The sequence below is a fragment of the Bos taurus genome, chromosome 8, assembly GCF_002263795.3.
Source record: "Bos taurus isolate L1 Dominette 01449 registration number 42190680 breed Hereford chromosome 8, ARS-UCD2.0, whole genome shotgun sequence".
Taxonomy (NCBI): Eukaryota; Metazoa; Chordata; class Mammalia; order Artiodactyla; family Bovidae; genus Bos; species Bos taurus.
In genome coordinates, this window is record NC_037335.1 from 9,297,661 (window position 1) to 9,323,287 (window position 25,627).

The window sequence follows — 25,627 nt, forward strand, 5'->3', positions numbered from 1 at the left end:
TCTCGATTTTAAGCAAACTTTCCGCTTTTTAGAATTTACAAAAACTGCTTATTTTTATGCTTCTCGTGGTACATGTTAGAGGCAAAAAGCCAGTGCTAAGAGGTTGTGCTATTCTTCTTTTAATGGGGCAAATACCCAATAGTTGGCAAGAACCGGGCAGAGCCCAGGGTCACCACGCATTGGGACAGTGCCCGCGCGGTGGGCGCGCATCTGCTGCGACCCCGCAGGACCGCTCCCGGCCGCCGCGCGCGGGCCATCTGATTTAAGGAGCTGCTTTTAGCTGTCAGGGGCTTGTTCTTGCTACCCATCGCTCGTTGCTCTGAATCCAGCGCTGCCCAAGGGACACTTAGATTTTTCTTTTCTTTTCTTTTAAAGTCATCAAAGAAGAAAAGCCGGAGTAGGGGAAGCAGATGGGACCTGCGTGTGCGGACATCGCCGGGGTGAGGGTTGACTCCCGCGGCTGCTGAACCGGCTCCCGGGAAAAGACCGAAGTTTCCTCCTTGCTGGCGCTGGGTTTCTTGTTGGGGGTCGGGGTGGGGGTGTCTTTGGGTTTTGTTCTCACGGGCAGATTCATTGTGAGCCCTTCCTTAAGGCCAAGCTAACCCAGAGCTCCCGAAAAACACTCCACACGGGCACAGCAGCACAACAAAAGGAGTCTCCCGAAGTGAGTCTAAACGTTCGCGGGACGGGTGGCGGCCGGACGTGGGGACGCACTTCTGTGCGCTCTAATCTTGGGCGTCCATCTGGCCCCGGCGGCGCGGGCTGGCGGGCTGGCTGGAGGGCGCAGCGGGCCGCGATGCGGGGGGAGCCAGGAAGGGCGCGCGCACGTACCCAGAAGCGCGGGCACGCGCGCCCGCTCTCCTTCATGTTCACCTTGACTGCAGGGGGGCGGGGATGGGACTCCCTCCCCCCGGATGACAACCCCTCTCCCCACCCCCGCCGCTGTCCTGCCCTGACGCCGGCTCCGGCTGCGGGGAGGGGGGAGGCGCAAAGGCGCTGCAGTCGCAGCAGCCGTGGGACAGCCTCGCGGTCTCCGCAGTGATGTCAACCGCATCCTCCATAGGGCCCCCCCACCCCGCAGCCACCCCACCCCGTGCCTCGCCCGCGCCGCGGCGGGCGGAAACCCTCGTCCCGCGACCCCTGCCTGGGGTTAGAAGCAGAGGGCGTGCGGTGCCCTGAGCCCCCTACTCCATTTGCCAAAGCTAGAGAGACAGGGGGTGGACCAACCGCGGGGCGGCGGCCAGCGGGGCGGAGGAAGGGGAGCCGCGCTGGGGACCGGGTGTAGGATTGCTGCCGGTCCCGGAACCCGTGCGGCCGGGGTTACGCGAAGGAGGCGGAGGGCACGGCCCACTGCAGGTGCCGCGCGTGTGGGCACGGCAAAAGCGCCCCCTTCTCCCAGCATAGAAACGGATAAACGGAAGCGCGTGTGAATGTGGGGGTGCGAATCGCCACCTCCCGACTTGGCTTTCCCGCTCTTCCGAGCGCTCCCACTTCTCACTTTCCCCAAATCCGCATTTTCCTTGGCACAGCTCTCCCCAAGCAAGAAGGAGAGGGAGGTACCCGGGGGCAGTGAGAATGACGTGTGCTGGTGCAGAGAGGGGGTGGGGGGCTGCGGGCCCGGCTCTGTGGACCGGCTCCTAATCCTCTTGTTTTCGGTACAGTCAGCAGATGTGGCTTCTTTTAGCTGAATAATCCGTTAAAGGAATAATAATTTTTAAAAGGGGGATCGACCTCACCCAAAGAGGACGGCGAGCGAGATTAGGGCTTGGTAAGGATAAATGAAAAAGCTCCAAATTCTCTCTGTCCCTCTCTGCCTTCCTCTCTCCCCTCCTCCCCCTCCGTCCTCCTCCCTCCCCTCCCCCTCTCTTCTTCCCCATCCCCTGCAATCCGCGCTCGACGCGAGTTCACGCGGAGGGCTGGATTTCCAGGCTGAACCGCAACTTGCGCTGCGCGTTATTATTATTCATCTGAGGGTGCTGCCGCCGCAACCTCTGCCTCCTACTCGGCTCGCCTCTCCTTCCCCCCGGCCGCCGCCTCCGCCAGCAGTGCAGACCTTCCTGCACGCATGCTCTGGCTCACCAAAGGGAGATTCTGAATTTTTTTTTTTTTTTTAATCGTGCTCATGATCATCACCATGATGCTTCTTATCATGGTTATCATTTCCTCCTGCCAGGGAGAGCGACCACCAGCGCCTTCTCTCCGCCCGCCCCTTCCCCAGCGAAGGCAGCCACTAGGGCCGGGCCCTGGCGGCCGCTCCCTACGTGCGGACATCCTTCGCCTCTCCGCATCCCTCCTTCATTCATGTGCATGTACATTTTCTTGATCCCTTTTTATTCCAGTAGATGTACTGCCTTTCGTTGGAACGCCGCGGACTGAGACCAGTCCCTCAAGAAGAAGAACAAAAAGACGAAGACCTGAGTGGACCCCCCACCCACCCCCGCCCCGGACAAAGCACTTTGGGCTCGGCGAGAAGGGACGAGCCGGAGCGCTAGCTCGGGAATACGAGTGATCTCCGGTCCGCCCGGCGTGCGGACCTCCGAGGGGACTCGAATTTTATTTAGCCTCTTGGTATGATTGAACGGTGTCATTGTTGGGGAGGGGTTCCATTTGGTGGTTTGTCTGGGTATGGGAGCGGAACTGTGGGAGATCGGATAGACTTAACTTGGCTTTGCTGCTCCCTGCCTCACCCTCTCGAGATCTGGGCGTTGAAGAGGAGACTGTGGAACAGGAGGCTTAGCTGAGTCGCAGCCCAAAGATGATGCCGGAGGGCTGAGGGGATAGTGTGAGTAGGGATGGGCCAGGTGGAGGAGGGTTGCGAAAAGAAGGAGTCTTTTTGAACCCCTCTGTGGATTCACAGGATGAGTTTTGCTGGGGATGAGAATACTGGTGTCTGTTGATAGGAGATCTGAGAAATTGATGGAAAATTGGTATGTCCATGTACACACTTAAGGAGTGTTTCACTTGTGTGTAAACAGAGTGGAGAGGTAGAGGAGGGTATAGAGGGAAAGGCTGAAAATGTCTTATTATCCTTTGGTTTTGGGGACTCTCATCCTCTGATCCTCTCCCCCCGCTCTTTTTTTTTTTTTTGGACCCAGGGATCCAGCGCATTAGACAAGAGTGACCTTTTATATCTGTGCCCACCCTTCACCTGGTAAAGCCCGTTGACAGTTTGGGGTGGGGTGGGGTGGGGTGGGGTGGGGAGAGTGGTAGGGGTGTTTCGAAGACATATAGTCTCTCTCCCCTTCGCTCTCTCTCTGCCTCCTCCCTCTCTTCTTCCCTCCCCCCCCCTCCCCTGCGTCTCCTCCTCCCTCGCTGTGCCCCCCCCCCCCACTCTTTCTCTTCCTCCCTCCCACCTCCCTCGCTCCCTCCCTCCCTGCTGCATTTTGCATGAGCTATCTAGGTCATTAGCATTTTAGCGTATGCAAGACTTGACAAAGCTGTTGAGAGGCCAGATGGGCCTTGGTCTTATGGGTGGTTTTTTTTTTTTTCCCCTCTTTTTCTTTTTTTTTTCTTTTCCCTTTTCCCCTCCACCACTTGGGACCTGAGCGAGAGGACTGCAGCAACCGAGTTCTGGAAGGCTGATTCCCCAGATTCTGGCCCCGGACCCCGGCAGCTCGCCCCTGCGGCACGCCCGGCCGGGTAGCGCCTGGACTCAGCAAGCTAGGTAAAGGCGGCAGCGGAGCGCCTGCTGCCCTGCGGGTTCCTTCCCCTCGTCTTCCCCCTCCCGGCCCCCCTCAGTTTCCTGGGCAAAGCTGAGGGCGAAGTGGGTGGGTAGGATTTGCTGCGTTAAGGCGAGGTGGGGTTGGTGGGGTGTTTTTGGTTCTTTTTTTTCATTGTCTGGGGCTACAGGGGAGGCGAAGTGCGGGGAAGGGGCGCGGGGAATCGGGTAATTAAAGCGGGGGGAGGCACCCCTCCGTCTCCCACTTACACCCACACCCCTCAACCCACCACTCCCTCCGCTTTGCAGGAAAAAGCCTGGATCCGAAAGGATGGGGGAGAACAAAGAGCCTTTGCAAGACGTCGCTGTTATCTCATTGTCTGTGTGACTGGGGGAGCTGCGGTAGAGAGGATGCTGTGGTCCTTTCCTCCCGGCGCTCCCCCACCCCCACGCCTTTCCCCGCTGTCAGTGCGCACGCACACGCGCCGCTTTTTACTTGTTTTTCCCGTTTTCTCATTCCATCTTCTCCCCACCCGCCCCCCTGCTTTCTTCCACCTTTCCTTCCTTCCTCCTCTCCTTCCTCAGGAGAAAGGCCTCTCTCTCCGTGTTCACAGCGGACCTTGATTTAAATGTCCATACAATTAAGGCACGCGGTGAATGCCAAGAATGGGGCTGGCTGAGCACCCGTCGGTCCGCGAGGGCCCTGCGAGGAAGGATCCACAGAGCCCAGTCGTCCTCCGCAGAGCTCAGCGCCGCGGCTTCGGGAGGGGGTGGGGGTGGATGGGGGGGCGGGGGTCGCGGGCTCGCGCCGGCTGGGCTGCCCCAACCGAAGCCTTTGGGGTGGGGAGGTGTGTAGCTTGTGACAGACAGGGGCTTAGAGATGCAAACAAACTCAGAGAAACAGAAGCTGATTCTGTGACGGAAACACAGCTCTGTGCAAGCACAGATGGGGCGGGAGGATGCTGTGAGCGCATTGCGGAGTGCTTCCTGTGCAGATTTTTCTCTGGGCTCCGGGTGCATTGTATGAGGGTCGACACCTTCCTTCACGGCTGCTTTTTTGCTCTGGTTTTAGCTTTTGGTTTACCCTTTAAACAAATAACCGGGCATCCAGGAGACTGGCAGATTGTGCCAGGGCTGGGGCTGCAGATATATTGGGTTCTGCTTGCTCTTGGGGTGGGGGCAGGGGAGCCCGCTGGAAGGGAGTAGGAAAGGGATTTGTCCCCCTCTGCTGTGGAGCTGTAGTTACAAGCTTAAGGAAGTCATCGAGATACAGGGGGAGGGGGGAAGCATCAAACTCCTGGAGAGCTGAAAGTCTGGCCAGGACTCTGGGGAGCCGCTCACTTCCTCTTTGCGGCTGTGATTGCAGTTGTAGGCAGAGATCCGGGAAATGATGAGGGGGAGAGGTACAGGAACCTACCTGGACCCAAGGGTTGAGGAGGGGAGGGTTCATGCCTTTTAAAAATCTCAACAGAAGGAAAACCAGAATGTGTACAGGAGGGGCCGTGAGGAAAGATTATTTTTGAAAGAGGCCATTCAGGGAATGCAAAGGGTTAACCTGCCCTCCTCCTGAAGAACCTGCTACCCAAATCAGCCTCCTCTACATCACCAGACCTAGAGCAGCAGTTGGTCCTACGGATCCCCCTGCTCTCCACAGGCACAGCCCCATCCCACTTCTAACTCTGTTTTAACCGCCTCCACCCCCACCTTGAGCTCCAGTGGATGGTGGAGACCTAAACTCATTCATTTCCAGGTGGAGAAAATGGAGGCGGGGCAGGTCCCTGCAGAGAAAGGAGGCCAAGAACTGGATCTTCCTACCTAGGAAGGCTGCTATGATCATCCCTTTTCCCCGCCCTGGGCAGGGGCCTGTCTCTACAAGGCCAAGGCCATAAGGGATGCTGAGGATTTTATTTGATTCCTGACACAGTAAGCAAAACCTAAGAGTCTCCGCTGAAACTTGCTGAGGAGCTCTTTCATCGCCAAAGCCTCAGCCTAGTCCACTCAGTCAATTAGTATTCATGGACCCCTAGCCTTATTTCCTCCCGAATATTTTTGTAGTACCTACTATGTGCCAATCATTGGGTAATTGTTGTATCTTAGATTCTTCCTTTGCCCTCCTAAGGGAGTGTCTGGAGTCAGGTGAGATTAAGTTCACTGTGCCCCATCTAGACACTTCCAGAACCTTCTTTGGGTCCGACAGAAATGCACCAGAACCTGCTCACCCCTGCAGAGAGGAGACTGCAGTCCACATCATGCAAACTGCAAGCGCAATGCTGTCCTTCAGATCCCGGAAGGCCAGCCTGGCTGGAGGACAGAAGAGAAAGCAGCTTCTCTGGCCCCTGAGCCTTAGCCAGTGTTGTCTTAAGAGGCGCCCGCAGCCACTGCCTTCAAAATAGTCCTCCCTCTAAACAGTCCCTCTTTGGTTCTCCTCTCCTTCCTCTGAGGGCTGCTCTGACAGTTCTTTGGGGCTGATCTTAAGCCTCTGATGACCAACCCTCGACCCCACAGTTGTTCACGTAAATGAGCTTTATCTCCCTAATTGCTTCCCTGTAATTCCATCAGATGTGGCCGTGCCCTCTGCTGATGTGCCTGCTGCCAGCATCTCCAGACGCCTTTCCCAAGTAATGTCCCTCTAAGGTGGAAACCTAACACGCTTCTCCCTGAGAGTTTAAACCGCAGGCACCATGGACCAGGCCTTCCGGCTTCCTGCTGCAGATCATTAGGAGGGAGGGGCATGCTTTATTTTATTACTTATGTAAACTCTTGTTCCAGAAAGCTCTTATGTGTGGGGAGTGTTCTGGGTTTGTTGGGGCTTTTCCAGTATTCACCAGGTCTCATTATGAAATGTGTTTGTATGGAGGGGGCTTTAATGGCTGAAATGGCAGCGATGAATACACCACTCTTTCCCCTGGGTAATTTCAAGGCCCCTTCTGTGTGCACCAAATAGAGGTGTGGGGTGAAGTTCAGTCCTGGCATCTTTCGGCTCTGTTAGAGGCTTGTTTATGCCTAGCGATACCTAGGTAAGAAACCTAACAATTTCTGCTCTTTCAAAGCATTTTTTTTTTTTTAGTCTGTATTTGTTACAATACTGCTTTTGTTTTGTTTGGGTTTTTTGGCCGGGAGGCATATGGGATCTTGGCTCCCCACTGGGGATGGAACCTACACCCCCTGTATTGGAAGGTGAAGTCTTCTTTTAACTCTCGATATATCTTCACCTCTACCCATTTGAGCCCCTCTAATTACAACCTACGGCTTAAATAAAGGAAAAACTATTTTTTTTTTAAAATATGGGACATGTTTGAGGCAGTTTGCCGACTGAATATGCTCTGAAGACCCATGCCATCGTTCACACACACCACCATTATTATGGTCCTCGTTGTGAAAAGCATCATTATGGTCCTCATCGTGATGGCCGCTCATAGGTTTCTCAAGGAGTCAGTATCAGATGCTTTAAGATGGATTTAGAAATGTATCAAAGGAAAAATTGGTAACACTCTTCTTTCCCCTGCCAGAGACCGCCCAGGCCCAGAACTCTAAGCAGAAAAGCAACTGAACTTTTAACAAAGGCAAAGGTAAATTCCGACCATCACCACTACATTCCTGTTGCCCACAGGGTGGGGAAAGGGGACAGTTTTTGTGGGCTCTTGAGCCTTAGCCAGAGAAATAAATATTTGGGAGTAGGGGTAATATCTCAGCAGGCATATGCTCATATACACATAAATGGAGATTTTTCTCACACAGTTATATCTATTGCTGGTATTTATCGGAAAGTATTGAATCACACAAACACATACACACACAATCCATCCACCTATCCTATCTCTGGAGAGAAATAATTTTCTCTTTCCTTCTACCGAACTTACATAATATCCCCACCCCTTGTTCCAACCTTAGAAGAGAGTCCTCCGGGGGCAGCTGTAAAGCCTTCTTCCTAGGACAGATGGAACCACCCTTCCTCAGCTACTCTGTGGGTGGGTTTAGTGAGTCAATAGGGGCTGAGGGATGTGCTGGTGGCTTGTGTTTGTGGCTTGCCTGGCTGATTCACGGTGCTGAGTATGTCAATAACAATTATGACAGTTTTAATACCTAATAAAGATGTTTTCTTCCAAGTCCAATCTACAATTCTTTTATTTGGGTGTTTTTGCCAAGTCTTACTCAGTTTGACTTCAGTTTAAATATATATAAAAAATACATAATTGCATCTCCCATACAGGCGTAGAACAAGAAAAAGACTTCAAACGAGATGCATTCCTGCCCATGTGTGCTGCTATGAGCCACTGTATGCAGGTCTGCTGGAGGCCTGCAGAGAACCGCCAAATTTAGATGGCCTCAAAAAAATTTTTTTAAAGCAGACTTTATTGAGAACAAGGAATGTTCCAGGGGTCAGAAATGAAGTGTCAGCAACTCTCAATGGATTCACCTTTTCATTTTCTAATCCTTCCGTTTGCCTTAAAATGGAAATGATACCCCAAAACTGAGGACCTGAGTCAGGGCTGCATAAACCCCAAAAATTAAACCTTGTGAATCACTAGGGACTTTCTCCAAATTAAAGGGGGGAGAGAGGTTTATTTTAAACTAAAATCCAATCTATTTATTTCTTAAACATACACAAATACAGAGACAGGATCCTAGGAGGCTGCAGGTTCCATTTGCTGCTTCATGCCACGTTCTTACAGTTTAGGGTTAGTCCCTTTCCAGGAGCTGCAGGCTAGAGGGGGCGCTGTGCTAGGCTCCCAGTGACCTGCATGCCAACACCTTTTGCTTTTTCTGCTCATGCCCTGAGACCCCCTAAATTGAGCCAGGCAAAGATGAACAGAGTTGCTTTCCTTTTTTTTTTTTTTCTCCCTTGCTCATATCAAGTAAGTTGGGGACCCAAAGACCTAGGTCCACACTCATTTCCCGAAGCTTCCGGACTGACACGGACAGGGCAGAGCACCCTCTCCCCATGGCTCCCAGTGGGACAGTCCCCGGAGAGGCTGCTTTTCCATGCACCTCTGCTCTCTAGTTTCACAGATGGACATACAGTGGTCAACAGAGAAGATTACAGAGTCCGGATAGGAAGGGAGGGCGGGGATACACCTTCAGATTCGAAGACCGGCACAACGGAAGGCCTTGGCAGATAAACAGCCTGTCCTCCCAGCTCCCCAGAGCTTCCCATCCTGGCTTTTGCGCGGGGATGGCAGGGTGCGGGCTCCTCGGTCCCTCTCCCCTCATCCTCGTCTGGGCCTTCTCATCGTCTACCCGGGCCCTATGGCGCTCACCAGCTCATCCCTCACTCTAGAAAGCCTCAGACTGAGCCAGAAAGGGGGTACCTGGGAACAGGCTGGGAGAGGACTCGACCTGAAAGCCCTTCTTAGCCATCCCTGTGGCTTCCCACCAGCAGAGTGCAAGGGTTAAAGTCCTTGGCGAGTGGTGGTTTTGGGGTGGAATCCTCCGGAGCCCCCTTTAAGCCCACCCAGCCTCCTCCATCCTCTCTCCAGGGCGTAGGCTTCTTCCCCCGGGACCCAGCGACCCACAACCCCCAGCAACACGCCCTGGCCCTCCCCAAACACCCTCCTTACCCCACCCCCACAACTCTATAAAGAAGCCAAAACAACAGCAGAACCCTCAATGCAGAAGAAAAAGACACATTTCTCCTGCAGCCTTCGTGCCAGAGGGGACCCAGTGGCTGAGAAGTGGGTCTGACTTCCTCTTGCTGGTTCTGGGAACCTCCAAACCCCAGCCCTCCAACCCAGACAGAAAGTGATAGGGCCCTTCCATCCACTGGACCTGGTCTCCGTTTGTAAGAGAACTCAATTCTTCCTTTTTCTCAGCTGCTGCGCCCACCCCGGTGCAGCCTTAGTGATACAAGTCTCCATAGGATTAACAGATCCTTAAAATCCTCTTCAGAGTCCTGCAGCCAAGGTGACGTACCCAAGGAAAGGGGCCGGTTGGCCACCAGAGGCCACACACACAGGTCAGGAGCAGAAGGTGCCTGACAAAGGTCACACCACGGATAGCTTGCAACACACAGGAAGATGCACCTAGACATCGTCACCCGGGGGCTTCCCTTCAGCCTGTCACCCGTCCCCAGATTGATGTGGCAATATTTATTCCCATTTAATTGAGACACTGGTTTAATTTCACATCACCTCGGTTTAAGGCCCAGTGGGGTTTTCTACAGTTCTTTTCCCCAGTGCCTCTACAGAAACTAATTGCTGTTAATATCCAATTTTGGCTTTATTATTCGTTAGCCAATTATGTAGCCCATCGCCCGGGCCCCTTGCTGCTTACGGCCTCTGCTGGAATCAGCGAACACTAGGCCTGGCTTCTGCGTTTCTTCCTTGCCTCTATTCAAACCCCTCCCCCACCCCAAGATGATTTACTGGGCACATCCGTCTTCTGGTTTGTTTGTCCCAGCGTTTAGCCCAGTGGGGGAGGGAGGGGGGCAGTTACCCTCAGGCTTTTTTTTTTTTTTTTCTCCTTTTGAGGGAGATTTCTTCTTTGCCCTTGAAGTCAGTAATTCCGACTTTATAAAAAAGGCAATCTAAGTTTTTCCTTCCTCTAGTCACCACTTCTGGGCTTGCTTTCTCTGGAGCCATTTTTTAAAAAAATTTTCCATTATGGTTCATTACAGGATATTGAATAGAGTTGAATTTGGAGCAGCACTTTTCCATGAGAAGAAGACACTGGAGGCCTCCCCTTCTTCCCCCCTCCCCATTCCCAGCCCTCCCTCACTTCCCCAGGAGCCCAACCGGGGCTGGCCTGAGAGCTTAGGACCCTGATATAACATCATCGATTCACGGAGAGCTAGAACCTTGTCATTTCACATTTCGAGGAGGGAAAGGAGAAAGCAATTTGGGAAAAGCACCCTTTTCGGAGATAAAGAGGCAAGCTTTTGTCTCCTCTCCCATGGATGCCCTGGAAACCGCTCCTGCTTCACTTCCTGACCATGTGGAGCGGTCACAATTAGGGGCTATTGCCTTAAAAAAAAATGTCTTTTGCCTTGTTTTATTTAGTGTGCCCAGAATTCACTGATATCTGGAAGTGAGCACTTCCGCTTATGGGTGCTCTGGAAACAGGAAAATAAAAGGAAAAATCAGAACTACAAGCAGAGAGATCCTTATTTTTTTAACTTTTTATTTTCTCTTGGGGTATAGCTGATTAACAATGCTGTGATGGTTTCAGGCGAACAGCAAAGGGACTCAGCCATACATATATGTGTATCCATTCTGCCCCAAACTCCCCTCCCAGCAAGATCCTTCTTGGCCTGTTTTTTTCCCTTCTTCCCCATTTTGAAATAATGCTTTAAATGCTCTAGCAGGCTCTTTCAGTTACCTCTAACAGTTCTGTAGCAACCTGTATCATGTCAGCATCAGAACTGAACTGAGAGAAAGCAAAATGTCAGAGCAGCTGGTGACGGCTGAGGCCTCGTATTGCCCCACTGCTGAGGGGGTCGGAGGCCTTCATTCTGGTCTGGGAATCCTGTGGGTTTCTTGTTGGGCCAACATGAGGGCGAGTGTTGTGTCAGGCTGGGACATTGTTAAGAAGGTGTCTTCCACATAAGGCTCAATAAATACCACCTAAATTGGATGTCATTAAATTAGCAGCAGCTGCCCTTCTTCTTTGGCTGCAAAAAAAACTACAATTATGCATGAAGACCTCTTGGATAGAAAATAGAGTGGCCTCATCGGCAAGGAAGGGGCTGAAAACTGTTTCTGGTTTATCCGCTGGCCCCAGCCCTGCTTAACTCATCCAGATGTGTGGACTTGATTTTCAGATACTTCATGCATGGTTGAGAGACCACATACACGCCAATTCCCACACATAAAATCAAAGAGTTAAAAAAAAGAAGAAGAAAAAAAACTTGGCTTCTCTTGTGGCTCAGTGGTAAAGCATTGCCTGCCAACGCAGGAGACACAGGTTTGATTCCAGATCCGGGACAATCCCACCATGACTACTGAACCTGTGCTTTAGAGCCCAGGAACTGCAATACTGAAGTCTGAGCACCCTAGAGCCCCATGCTCTGCAGTAAGAGAAGCCACGGCAATGAGAAGCCTGTGCACCGCAACCACAGTAGCCCCCTCTCTCTTCAGCTAGAGCAAAGCCCATGCAGCAATGAAGACCCAGCACAGCAAAAAAAAGAAAAAGGAGTAAAAAAATATCCTTTGAGCCCTTTTGCCTTCTTGTAGAGTACTTGTTCTCCTTTCTAACAACCCCTACAACTCAAATCTCTTCCTTCACCACCCTCAATTCACACTGCAACCAAGGTGTCCCCAATGATGCGTGCGAGTTAAGTCAATTCAGTCATGTCCGACTCTTTGCAACCCCATGGACTGTAGCCCGCCAGGCTCCTCTGTCCATGGGGATTCTCTTGGCAATAATACGTGGGTTCTTGCCATACTTGGCTTGCCATGCCCTTCTCCAGGGCATCTTCCCAACCCAGGGATCAAACCCCCAAATCACGTCTCCTGCATTGGCGGGCAGGTTCTTTACTACTAGCACCACCTGGGAAGCTCCTTCCTGACAGGGGTATGCCATAAATAAATAAATATCAGTTTCTCTCTCCTCTCCTCCCCCCAGCCCCATGAAAATATGTATATTTTCAATGGTCAAGAGGTGTTAGGAGAAGAGCAGTGACGTTAAGCCATATCACACAAATACGTGAATTGCTTTGTCTCAAATTTCCTGGAGATATTTACATCTTAGGCACTAAGTGGAATCTAGGTTGGAGTTTCTTGTGAATGTGTCTAAAAGGGGGGAGAATAGCATCAACTTCCCCATTTGTTTGAGGAAAACACCCCTTCCTTCTAGACATATTGATGCTCCAAACACTCATTATTGTTACTGTTTAGTTGCTAAGTTGTGTCCACTCATTGCAACCCCATGGACTGTAGCCCACCAGGCTCCTCTGTCCATGGGATTTCCCAGGCAAGAATACTGGAATAGGTTGCCATTTCCATCTCCAGAAGATCTTCCCAACCCAAGGATCGAACCCGTGTCTTGTGCATTGGTAGGCAGGTTCTTTACCATTGAGCCACCAGGGTAGCCCTAACATATGACACAGTTAATAAGAAAACACTTTTCAAGAACCCCAGGTGGGGACTTCCCTGGTGGTCCAGTGGTTAAGACTTGGCGCTCCCCATGCAAAGGGCCAAGATTCAATCCCTGGTCGGGGAACTAGATCCTGTGTGCCTCAACTAAAAGATTCTGCATACTGAAACAAAAATCCCAAGTGCTGCAACTAAGACCTGGGGCAGCCAAATAAAAAAAAAGAACCTCAGGGGAACCCTCTTTGGTTTCCTCTCCCAATTGAAGGCTGGTAAGAGCACCCTGAGCCTTGAACTGAGATACCTGTGACTTCTGCATATTATATGCTATCAGTCTAGGTTAAGGCCACTACATTTAAGGCCAGTCTGCTCATGTCAGTTTGCATAATTGGGAATTCTGATTTTACTGTTCCATAAAGAGTCACACTTAATTATTTGATTAAACACTGGACGCTGTGACCCAGCGAGCCCAGTTCCCTACAGTGACTCAAAATAGACTCTAAGCTGGTGAACCTGGGAATCAAGTTGTATAAGATCAGGCTACCCAAGATGGCTGTTCCCTTGCTCTCGGAACATTCCCTGCTCCACCAGTTCCTGCTTCACCTAAACCCTATTCAAATGACTGGCCTTCCTACATACTTGCCCTGGCCCCAGCTGGTGATTGCCCTAATCTTTGGATCAGAACAGCCCCACCTCGATGGCTCCTCCTCAAAGGGGAAGATTTTGCTCCTCTGCTGGTTTCCCTGCTCACCAACAAGCCCAGCTGACATCAATTACCACCATCACCAGTAACCTCTCCCCTCACCACCCTCAGGGAAAACCGCTGCCATTTCCTGCCCACCGCCTGCCCCACACAATGGGGTGTTGCCCCAGGATCTTGCTCCAGACATGTAAGTTTCCCCATCCATGAACTATTTTTAAAAATTGATTTTATTTTTGGCTGTGCTGGGTCTTCATTGCTTTTGCGCAGGCTCTTTCTAGTTGCAACAATCGGGGGCTAGTCTTCGTTGTGGAGCACCACTTCTACGTGTGGGATTCAGTGCTTGCGGCTCCCAGGCCCTAAAGCACGGCTTAGTGGTGGGGGTGCATGGCCTCCGTGGCATATGGAATCTTCCCAGACCAGTGATGGAACCTATGTCCCCTGCACTGGCAGGTGGATACTCCATCACTGCACCACCAGGGATGTCCCCCATCCGTTAACTATTGATATCTCTGTCGCTGACTCTGGGCTTTTTCTTCGGTTTTAAAGCTGGTTAAGTATAGACTCATAGCCCGTCAGGATGCAGCACGTGGCTTACGTACCTCCCTGCGCTGTTTTTGTTCACTCTCCTCTCCCTAGCCAGCCTTCCCTGGTCTAAGTGGAATTCCATCATCTCCTTGATAACCCTGACAGCATCCGTTTTTCTTGGAGTAGCAACGCTGAAAACAGTGCCAAGCCAGGATCCAGAGCAGATTCTTTCAGGGCGAGGAATCGAGTGGGCTGTGACTTTTGTTAGTGAGCTTGAAGCCAGTAGGTTCGAATCTTGCCAGAGCCTTCCTGGGTTCCCTCTAGCCTCTCAGAAAACTTGGTGTTGGAGAAAGTCTGGGTTTCCTCTCTTTCCCTTCTGCCTCAGCATCTTGCTGCCTTTGCCGGGATGATTAATCGAGAGCGACAGCCTAGCCCAAGAAGTTAGGAGCATGATTCCGCCACCCGCCTGTACCCACCCCTATTTCGATAAACCTGTCTTATCCAGTTCCTGAATCCCTCCTCATACGACTGACTAAAAGCTCTCCCTAGCATTTGGGACGGCTAGGAAAATTATTTAATGTGATACCAGGGTCTCTCAGGAGTCTGGAGAGATTTGGTCCCTTCCATTTCCTGAGGCTCCCAGGCTATTCCAAAATTAAGAAATGCCAAAGCAAGAGTTACCAAAATCGTGATGTCTTTTTCATGCTTAGAGTTAAGAATTTGAAATTAAATGATTAATATCTGCTTTCAGTTCTGTTACTGTACCTATGCTGTCTGTACAGCATCTTCCAAAAGTATTACCAAAAAGTCTGCATATGAGACCCTTCGTGATTCTGGCACCCAAGCAGAGGCCAGAGTCACAGAGGGCCCCCTAGACCCAGGCCCAGCCCCCAGAGAGAGCACAGCCTAATGTAATGACTTTGGGTAAGTTGCTAAATCTCTCTGAATGTCTTTTGCAAAAAGGTAATGATAATAATGGTGTCTACTTCATAGAACTGTTTTATGGATTAAATTAGATAATGCATGTTAAAAACATTTTGTTATTGTTCAGTCGCTCACTCATGTCCAACCCTTTGCGACCCCGTGAACTGCAGCATGCCAGGCTTCCCTGTCCTTCACTATCTCCTGGAGTTTGCTCAAACTCATGTCCATTGAGTCGGTGATGCCATCCAACCATCTCATCCTCTGTCATCCCCCTTAAAACATTTAGCACTGTTCAATAGAAATATAATGCAAATATATACAAAACTTAAATCTCTTTGGTAGCCGCATTTTAAAAAGTGAAGAGACGTATAACATTGACTTTAATCATATATTTTATTTAACCCAATACATAGAACCCCAAATAATTTCAACATGTTAATCAGAGTAAAAACTATTCATGCGACATGTAACATTCTTTTATTCAGGCTACATCTTCAAAATCCGATGTGTAACTAATACTCACCATGCTACCCAGTTCAGTTACTGAATTTTCAACAGATAGCTTCCTATTAGACTTCATACAATCTAGAGTTGAAGAACTAATTCACACACCCAACGTAGTTCCAACCATTTAAAAGTATTTTCTAATAACCCAGGAGAGTACTTGCTATTTTCCAAATGAGTTCTTTCATTACATTTTTGCTTATTTATTTATTTTTGACTGTGCTGGTCTTGGCTGCTGTGTGCGGGCTTTCTCTAGTGGTGGAGGTCAGGGGCTACTGTCTAGCTAGGGTGTGCCGGTTTCGCACTGTGGCGGCTTCTTTTGTGGCAGGGGACGAGCTCTAGAGTGTGGGCTCAGTGGTTGTGGTGCATGGGTTTATTTACCACCAACCCCCGCCATGTGGCATCTTCCTGGACCAGGGATCAAACCTGTGTCAGCTGCATTGGCAGGCAGATTCTTAACCACTAGGCCACTAGGAAAGTCCCTAGAGTATTTGTTTTTAAGCTTAAATTATATCAAAGGTCTGTTCTTCAATTGCAGTAGCCACCTGTCAAGAGCTCCATAGCTACATGTAGTTAGTGGCTCTCCCATCAGGTAATGCAGGTTTCAGCATAATACCTGGCATATGGTCAGTGCTCAATAAACACTCACTAGCCATTGCTCTGCATTCAGATGCTTATATCTTTCCTTTTCTCCTTTGCTTTTCTCTTCTCTTCTTTTCACAGCTATTTGTAAGGCCTTGTCAGACAGCCATTTTGCTTTTTTGAATTTCTTTTCCATGGGGATGGTCTTGATCCCTGTCTCCTGTACAAAGGAGAAAAGGAAAGATATAAGCATCTGAATGCAGAGTTCCAAAGAATAGCAAGGAGAGATAAGAAAGCCTTCCTCAGTGATCAATGCAAAGAAATAAAGGAAAACAACAGAATGGGAAAGATGAGAGATCTCTTCAAGAAAATTAGAGATACCAAGGGAACATTTCATGCAAAGACGGGCTCGATAAAGGACAGAAATGGTATAGACCTAACAGAAACAGAAGATATTAAGAAGACGTGGCAAGAATACACAGAAAAACTATACAAAAAAGAGCTTCACAACCCAGATAATCACGATGGTGTGATCACTCACCTAGAGCCAGACATCCTGGAATGTGAAGTCAAGTGGGCCTTAGAAAGCATCACTACAAACAAAGCTAGTGGAGGTGATGGAATTCAAGTTGAGCTATTTCAGATCGTGAAAGATGATGCTGTGAAAGTGCTGCGCTCAATATGCCAGCAAATTTGGAAAACTCAGCAGTGGCCACAGGACTGGAAGAGGTCAGTTTTCATTCCAATCCCAAAGAAAGGCAATGCCAAAGAATGCTCACACTACTGCACAATTGCATTCATCTCACACACTAGTAAAGTAATGCTCAAAATTCTCCAAGCCAGGCTTCAGCAGTATGTGAACCGTGAACTTGCAGATGTTCAAGCTGGTTTTAGAAAAGGCAGAGGAACCAGAGATCAAATTGCCAACATCCTCTGGATCATCGAAAAAGCAAGAGAGTTCCAGAAAAACATCTCTTTCTGCTTTATTGACTATGCCAAAGCCTTTGACTGTGTGGATCACAATAAACTGTGGATAATTCTGAAAGAGATGGGAATACCAGACCACCTGACCTGCCTCTTGAGAAACCTATATGCAGGTCAGGAAGCAACAGTTAGAACTGGACATGGAACAACAGACTGGTTCCAAATAGGAAAAGGAGTATGTCAAGGCTGCATATTGTCACCCTGCCTATTTAACTTACATGCAGAGTACATCATGAGAAACGCTGGGCTGGAAGAAGCACAAGCTGGAATCAAGATTGCCGGGAGAAATATCAATAACCTCATATATGCAGATGACACCACCCTTATGGCAGAAAGTGAAGAGGAACTCAAAAGCCTCTTGATGAAAGTGAAAGAGGAGAGTGAAAAAGTTGGCTTAAAGCTCAACATTCAGAAAACGAAGATCATGGCATCTGGTCCCATCACTTCATGGGAAATAGATGTGGAAACAGTGTCAGACTTTATTTTTGGGGGGCTCCAAAATCACTGCAGATGGTGATTGCAGCCATGAAATTAAAAGACACTTACCCCTTGGAAGGAAAGTTATGACCAACCTAGATAGCATATTCAAAAGCAGAGATATTACTTTGCCAACAAAGGTCTGTCTAGTCAAGGCTATGGTTTTTCCTGTGGTCATGTATGGATGTGAGAGTTGGACTGTGAAGAAAACTGAGCACTGAAGAATTGATGCTTTTGAACTGTGGTGTTGGAGAAGACTCTTGAGAGTCCCTTGGACTGCAAGGAGATCCAATCAGTCCATCCTAAAGGAGATCAGTCCTGGGTGTTCATTGGAAGGACTGATGTTGAAGCTAAAACTCCAATACTTTGGCCACCTCATGCAAAGAGTTGACTCATTGGAAAAGGCTCTGATGCTGGGAGGGATTGGGGGCAGGAGGAGAAGGGGACGACAGAGGATGAAATGGCTGGATGGCATCACCAACTCGATGGACATGAGTTTGAGTGAACTCTGGGAGTTGGTGATGGACAGGGAGGCCTGGCGTGCTGTGATTCATGGGGTCGCAAGGAGTCAGACACGACTGAGCAATTGAACTGAACTGAACTGAACTGAGCCATTGCTCTTAGGGCCCCTTCTCTCCCCAGATGGGAATAGGGAGCAGTGCCTTCTCCTCCCTCAGACTCCAGATTGGCTGCCAGGCTGTCATTTGCTCCACACATAGCCTGTGAAACGAGCCCAAGCACAGCAACTCCAGGGCCTCTACAGGGACAATTTTGCTGTCACTGATAGGGCTATTTCCCAGAAGCTTCTCCCTGATTTTCCCCACTGTAACTTTAGAAGTCTTCCAGGATTATTTGCCTGTGTGCCTAAAAGACCCTGATGCTGGGAAACGTTGAAGGCAGGAGGAGAAGGGGACAACAGAGCATGAGATGGTTGGATGGCATCACCAACTCAATGGACATGAGTTTGTGCAAGCTCCAGGAGTTGGTGATGGACAGGGAGGCCTGGTGTGTAGTCCATGGGGTTGCAAAGAGTAGGACATGACTAAGCGACTGAACTGAACTGAACTGATGTGTGTAAGGAGTGAGGTTAGTAAGGCTTTTGTGGAGGATTAGTCTTGGAAACACTCACTTGGTACATCTGTGCAGAAGGAAAGACAGAACTGACATAGACACACCCGTGACCGACTTGGGTGCGTATTTAGAGACCGCTGGATATGGGAGAAGGTTGATGTGAGAGGAACACCCTAAATTTATCCCTGTGCTAATTCTTGTGCTCTTGATTATAAATCTCTGCTCCCTGGATTCATTTGCAAGCAATTTTATTGAAATCTTGCTGTTCAATATCAGCCAGGAGGAATTTGTGGATATTTAGGGCCCCCTCCTTCCCTGCCCTCCATAATCTTTGAGTCCAGTAGAAGAAATTAAGAAATACTTAAATAATTACGATGAAACCAAACGTGGTTAATATCGTACAAGAGAAAAGTCAAAATGCTGGAGGAGTTCAGATAAATGAGATGCCTTTTCCAATAAGACAATGAGGGAAATTTCAAGAGGTAGAATTTGGGAGTGGGGGGAGCAGCTTAAATAGTAAGATGAACAAGAGCATCGTCCTGGGGTGGGGAGGATTTGCAGAACAAAGCATAGGTAATAATGACAATGTAGCAGAAAGAAAGTGCGGGGCCAGGTTGCACGTGGGAATTGCTGGGTCATATAGTGTCTTAGTCAGCCCAGGCTGCCATAACAAAATACCACAGACTGGCTGGCTTAAACAACAGAAATTTATTTTCTCCCCATTCTGGAGGCTGGAAGTCCAAGGCAGGGTGCCAGCGTGGTCGAGTTCTAGTGAAAGCCCTGTTTCTGACTTGCAGATGGCTGCCTTCTTGCTGTGTTCTCACGTGGCAAAGAGAGACAGAGGAGGCTCTGGTCTGGTCCTACATGGGCCATCATGATGACCCCACTCACCTGAACACAATCACCTCCCAAGCACCATTTGCCATCTCCGAATACCATTACCTTGGGAGTCAGGGCTTCAGCCTACAAAGCTGAGGTTGGAGGGAGACACAATTCAGTCCACAGCACATAGGAATTCTGTTTTTAATTTTTTGAAGACCCTCCATACTGTTTTCCACAGTGGTTGCACCATTTGCCTTTCTAGCAACAACACACAAGAGTTTCAGTTTCTCTACATCCTTGCCAACACTTATTTTCTGGTTTGGGGGGGAGGGGCGGGGCGGGGTGGGGGAGGGGGGATTGTTTTGTTTTTTCATTTTTAGTAGCCAACCTGATGATGATGCTTCATTGTGATTTTTGACTTGCATTTCCCCTAAAGATTAGTGATGTTGAGAATCTTTTCAAGTGTTTACTAGCCATTTGTATGTCTTCTTTAGCAAAATGTCAATTCAAGGCCTCAGTTCATTTTTTAAATCAGGTTATTTGTTATTTTGCCAATGCTGTGACAATTATGTTGGCAAATCCTAGGATGTTCTGACAAATGGAGTGGAGGCAGCAGTCCCTTACCCACTGAGTACAGTCTTTCTGTCCTAAGATGGGTATCAAGTCATTGAGCTGGTCACCTGCATGCCCATTGACTGTCCTCTATCTTCTGGCAGTTTGTGCTTAAATCCTCAAACTGGCCTCCTTGGTTGGGTCTCTGAAACCCTTCTTACATCTCGCCTGCGTCTAATTTCTGAGAGCTAGCCTTAATCTCTGGGGAACTCCTGCTGCAAATCTGATAAAGGACTTAACAGTAAAAGGACTTTCCTGACAGTCCAGTGGTTAAGACTCCACACTTGCTGTGCAGGGGGTGAGGGTTTGATCCCTGGTCAGGAAGCTAAGATCCCACATGCCTTGTGGCTGAAAAACCAAAACATGAAACAGAGGCAATACTATAACAAATTCAATAAAGGTTTAAGAAGAACAATAGACTCACAACCCTGACCCTGACTTCTAGCATATTATTCAGAACTCTGATTTCAAGCTACAGAAGCACAATTTGAACCAGCTTAAACAGAAAGCGGGATTTATCATCCCACAGAATCCAGCTGTTACTCAAGGACAGCTAGAAACATAGACTCAGACATCTTTCTCTATGTCTCCAGCATCTGCTCCTCTCTGCACATATTTAATTCTTCTCTCTTTCTTCAAACTAGCCTCTGCTTCCCAGGTCTACACAGCAAGAAACATGGCCATTGGGATTTCCCAGACTTTATATTTTATAGCTCAGATTAAGTTAAGTGCCTACCCGTGGACCAATGAACTTAACCAAAAGCACAGGAAACCCCGATTGGTCAAATGTGAGTTAAGCGTGTACATGGAGCTCCTATGGAAGGGAGGGAGGGACAGCTGCCTAGAAATAAGTCCTGACCAAGTAATATCACTGGTATTACCGCCAGTGTCCTATGAATGGTGCATCTGAAGTTGTGCCGTGCACACCCCGTGTGATGGAGGTTCCAGTAGAATAGCTTATTCCTGGATTACTCCAACCCACCAATTGGTATCTCCCTCCTGCATCCCCCTTCCTTGGAAGACCTCAGCACTGAGTCCATCACATCCTCTGGAGTTCTGTGGTTTGAAATGTTGGCCATTTCTCCTAACCCTCCAAACAAGTTCCCAGCACACTTCAGAGTCCAAGTTTAGTGTTATGACAGAAGCTTCTGTGGAGACCATAAATCGTTACTTTTTTTTCCACCAACTGTATAACATTTGGTGCTTTTCACAACACGGCACTGCTTATGACTTACTGTGCTGTCTCTCTCCCTAGCAAGCCACCAGTATTTCTTGTCTCCTCCCTACACAAGAAAAAAAGGGAGAGAAGAGCCAGAAATGCCTATGCTCACCTCTCCCAGGTATAGCAATGCATATGCCTTGAGTAGAGTAATTTGGGACCTAAAGGAAACCCCCATGGAGGGGCTCTGCCCCCGGGTCTCACTAATTCAGGATTTAATTCTCTCCTGTGAGCCAGGCATTAAATTACTGCCCTCCTCTCCGTGCCTCCTGTTTTCCACTGTCTCATCTAATAAAAGCTCCAGATCTGAAAGTCTCTGAGACCCTAACCCTAATCCAATTAAACCCTGCAAAAGCAAGTAGACCAGAGAAAGACAAAGAGGTGAAGAGGTTAATAGCAGACAAAGCCTCCACTGACAAGCTAAATTAGCCTGCCCACCTCAGGAGAAATGGTAAAAGCAGATTACTGAGACTGCTGGTGGTGATTAACATTTGCTCAAAATTCTAAGTAGCTGACTTTTTTTTTCAAGTTAAATGTTAACCTGAGGAAAGAGGGATAGTAACCATGGGAGAGAAATAGGAAGAAAGAAACAGAAAGACCAGCCTTCTGGGTGGGTGAACATCTTCCCAAAATAGTTGAGGACCTGTTTCCCATTCAATCTTGCTTCCTTATCAGGCAGGAGAGATGGAGATTTGCAACATCTTCATTTCTCAGAGAAGCCAGATTCTAGGATGAATATGGAAGCAGGAAGGTTAGCAACCCTGACCTTGGAGGAGCCAGGTCAGGAGCCTCCTGGAACCCTTTCAGTTTTGTATCCTGTCTTAGTCAATTTGGGTTGCTATAGCAAATGCCATGGGCTTCACAGGTGGCTCAGTGGTAAAGAATCTGCCTGCCAATGCAGGAGGTGTGCATTTGATCCCTGGGCTAGGAAGATCCCCTGGAGGAGGAAATGGCAACCCCCTCCAGTATTCTTAGAACTTCCCTGGTGGCTCAGATGATAAAGCATCTGTCTACAATGCAGGAGACCTGGGTTCAATCCCTGGGTTGGGAAGATCCCCTGGAGAGGGAAATGGCAATCCACTCCAGTACTATTGCCTGGAAAATCCCAGTATTCTTGCCTGGAAAACCCCATGGACAGAGGAGCCTGGTGGGCTACAGTCCATGGGGTGGCAAAGAGTTGGACACGACTGACTGAGTATACACACATGCACACACAACAAATACCCTGGACTTAGTGGCTTTAAAAACAGACATTTATTTCTCACAGTTCTGGAGGCTTGAAGTCCAAGGTTAAGATGCCACTCAATTTGATTCTGGTGAGGACCCTCTTCTTTGCTTGCAGACAGTGTCTTCACATGGCTGTGGTCTCTTTATCCCCTTATAAGGGCATCAATCCCATCATTTGGGCCCCACCCCCATGACTTCATCCAAATCCAATTACTTCACAAAAGCCCCACCTCCAAACACCAACACATTGGAGATTAAGGTTCAACTTATGGATTTTGGGAGTGGGGTGCTGGAGAAGACTTTTGAGAGTCCCAAGGACAGCAAGGAAATCAAATCAGTTAATCCTAAAGGAAATCAACTCTGAATATTCATTGGAAGCACTGACGCTGAAGCTGAAGCTCCAGTACTTCGTCTGCTTGATGAGACGAGCCGACTCATTGGAAAAGACCCTGATGCTGAGAAAGATTGAGGGCAGGAGGAGAAGAGGGAGGCAGAGAATGAGATGGTTGGATGGCATCACCAACTCAATGAACATGAGTTTGAGCAATGATAGTGAAGGACAGGGAAGCCTGGTGTGCTGAAGTTCATGGAGTCACAGAGTCAGACACAACTTAGTGGCTGAACAATACGTAGCACATGTGTATGAGATGCATAGTGCATCTTTGTGAATTTGTCTGTGGGGTGAGTTTGTTCTGATGCAATAAGTAGCTAACACTGGAAAAGTACCATCTCTGCTCAGTGTTTAGGGCACTTCATTGCATCAGGACAATATTCTTGGTGCAAATCAACATCTTGGTATTCCTTGAGATCCTTTAGTAGACACTTCATTTACCATGATGAAGAGCAGAAAGACTATGATATGGCCGTTTTGTGTGACTACTTGTGAATCATTGATGGGTTATTGGCGGCACAGAAATTCAGAACTTCGAGACTTCCCTGGTGGTCCAGTGGTTAGGACTCTGAGCTCCCAATGCAGGTGGCCTGGGTTCAATCCCTTGTTGGGGAATTTATCCCACACGCCCCAACTAAAACTCAGTGCAGCCAGCTACATACTTAAAAGTAAAATAAAACAGCTTAAAAAAAAAAAAAGAAAGTCAGCCCTTCAATAACGAGTAAAGCACCAGCATTAAGGGGCAGAATATCTATAAGCACAATATTAAGACACTTATATAGAAACCTGGGAGGAAACAGAAAAATTGGACATGGATCTTACCTTTTAGGAACTTATAATCAGGAAAGAAAAGACTTGTATCTGTGACTAAAAGCATAATGGAAAGTAATACCTAACACAGAGTACTGTAAAAAAAGGTCATGTATTATCAAGAACGTAAAATAGTACAGCCACTGTGAAAAAGAGTATAGCAGTTCCTCAAAAAATTAAAAATAGAGTTACCACGAGATCTAGCAATCCCACGGCTGGGTATAAATTCAAAAAAATTGAAAGCAAGGACTCAAACACATATTTGTAACACACATGTTCGCAGCATTATTCACAACAGCCAAAAGGTGAAGGCAACCCAGGTGTCTATCAACAAATGAATCAATAAAGAAAACATAGTCTGCGGCTGCTGCTGCTAAGTCGCTACAGTCGTGTCCGACTCTGTGCGACCCCTGAGACGGCAGCCCACCAGGCTCCCCAGTTCCTGGGATTCTCCAGGCAAGAACACCGGAGTGGGTTGCCATTTCCTTCTCCAATGCATGAAAGTGAAAAGTGAAAGTGAAGTCGCTCAGTCGTGTCCGACTCTTAGCGACCCCATGGACTGCAGCCCACCAGGCTCCTCCGTCCATGGGATTTTCCAGGCAAGAACACTGGAGTGGGGTGCCACTGCCTTCTCCAAAACACAGTATATACATACAATATTACTTAGCCTTAAAAAGGAACAAAATTCTGACATGTGTTACCACATGGATGAAACTTGAAGACATTATGCTAAGTGAAATAAACGAGTCACGAAAGGGCAAATACTGTTTGATTCCACTCATATGAGGTCCTACAGTAGTCAGATTCATAGAGACTGAAAGTAGAATGGTGGGTGCCTGGGGGGTGGAGTTGAGGGGAGCAATATGCGGTTATGGTTTAATGGGTACAGTTTCAGCTTTATAAGATGTAGACTTCTATGGACGGGTGGTGGTGGTGGTTATACAATAATATGTATGTTCTCAATGTCATTGAACTGTGCACTTAAAAATGGCTATGATGGTGAATTTTATATAATGTAGTTTTATCATGATCTTTTTATTTCTTAAAAAATTTATGCAGTTTTTGAAGATTAGTTTCTTTTTACAGTTATTACAAATATTGGTTATATTCCCCATGTTGTACAATACATCCTCGAGCCTATCTATACCAAATAGCTTGTATCTCCCTCTGTGTGCATGCTCAGTCAAATTAGACTCTTTGTGACCCCAGGGACTATAGCCCACCAGGCTCCTCTCTTCATGGGATTCCCCAGGCAAGAATGCTAGATTAGGTTGCCATTTCCTACTCCAGGGCATCTGCCCGACCCAGGGATCAAACCCACGTCTCTTGAGTCTCCTGATTTGGCAGGAAGATTTTTTACCATTGTGCCACCTGGGAAGCCCGTATATCTCACTCCCCACCTCTATTTGGCAACCCCCACCCCACATTTGTTAAAAACATCATGTTGTTTCAGATGAGACTTCCCAGAAGTCTCTGAGTTGGCACTGAGTTGGGCTTGAAAGGGCAGATACATTTCAGTAGGTAAAGAAGAAGACACTTCCCTGGTGGTCCAGTTGTTAAAACTTTGCCTTCCAGTTCAGAGGGGCATGGTTTTGATCCCTGGTCAGAGAATTAAGATCTCACATGCCTCATGGCCAAAAAAAAAAAAAAAAAACAACATAAAATACAGGCAATATTGTAACAAATTCAATAAAGACATTAAAAACAGTCCACATTTTAAAAAATCTGTAAAAAAGAAAAGAAGAGGAAAAAGGGCTTCAGAGGTAGAAGGAAGAACATGAAGTGTCCAAAAGCAGTGAAGCATCAATAGGCAGGCACGACGAGTAGGTTTAAGTTTCCTGGGGCAAAGCGTTCAGGAAAGAAAATAAGGTTCAACAACTGTTGAAGCCAAGACAACACAGCCTCAGTGGCTAGACCAAGGAGTTTGGATTCTGTCCTCTAATCCATCATAGCCAGCATTTCCACAGTGTGTTCCACAGAAAGCTAGTTCCCTGAGATGCTGTGGGGGAAAAGCAGGGGAAGGGAGCTATAGTTGAAAAAGTTTGGGAGATAATGCACAGTCCTAGAGACAATGCCTTATGCTAAGTCCTAA

General features: G+C 48.3%; 1 long non-coding RNA gene and 1 other non-coding gene across 3 annotated transcripts; both read left to right on the top strand.

Annotated features, from left to right (window-relative positions):
• The first annotated feature begins 1,262 nt into the window (after nt 1-1,262).
• LOC132345921 (uncharacterized) lies at nt 1,263-7,764 on the top strand. Of its 2 annotated transcripts, XR_009495509.1 has the most exons (5): nt 1,263-1,768; nt 2,340-2,568; nt 3,096-3,151; nt 3,547-3,664; nt 3,968-7,764. It is a non-coding gene; the product is annotated as an uncharacterized lncRNA (long non-coding RNA). The 2 variants fall into 2 exon arrangements; XR_009495508.1 differs by lacking the exon at nt 1,263-1,768 and having other exon boundaries at nt 1,779-2,568.
• MIR124A-1 (microRNA mir-124a-1) lies at nt 4,249-4,333 on the top strand. Its single transcript, NR_031373.1, has one exon. It is a non-coding gene; the product is annotated as a microRNA mir-124a-1 (primary transcript).
• Nucleotides 7,765-25,627: the final 17,863 nt, after the last annotated feature.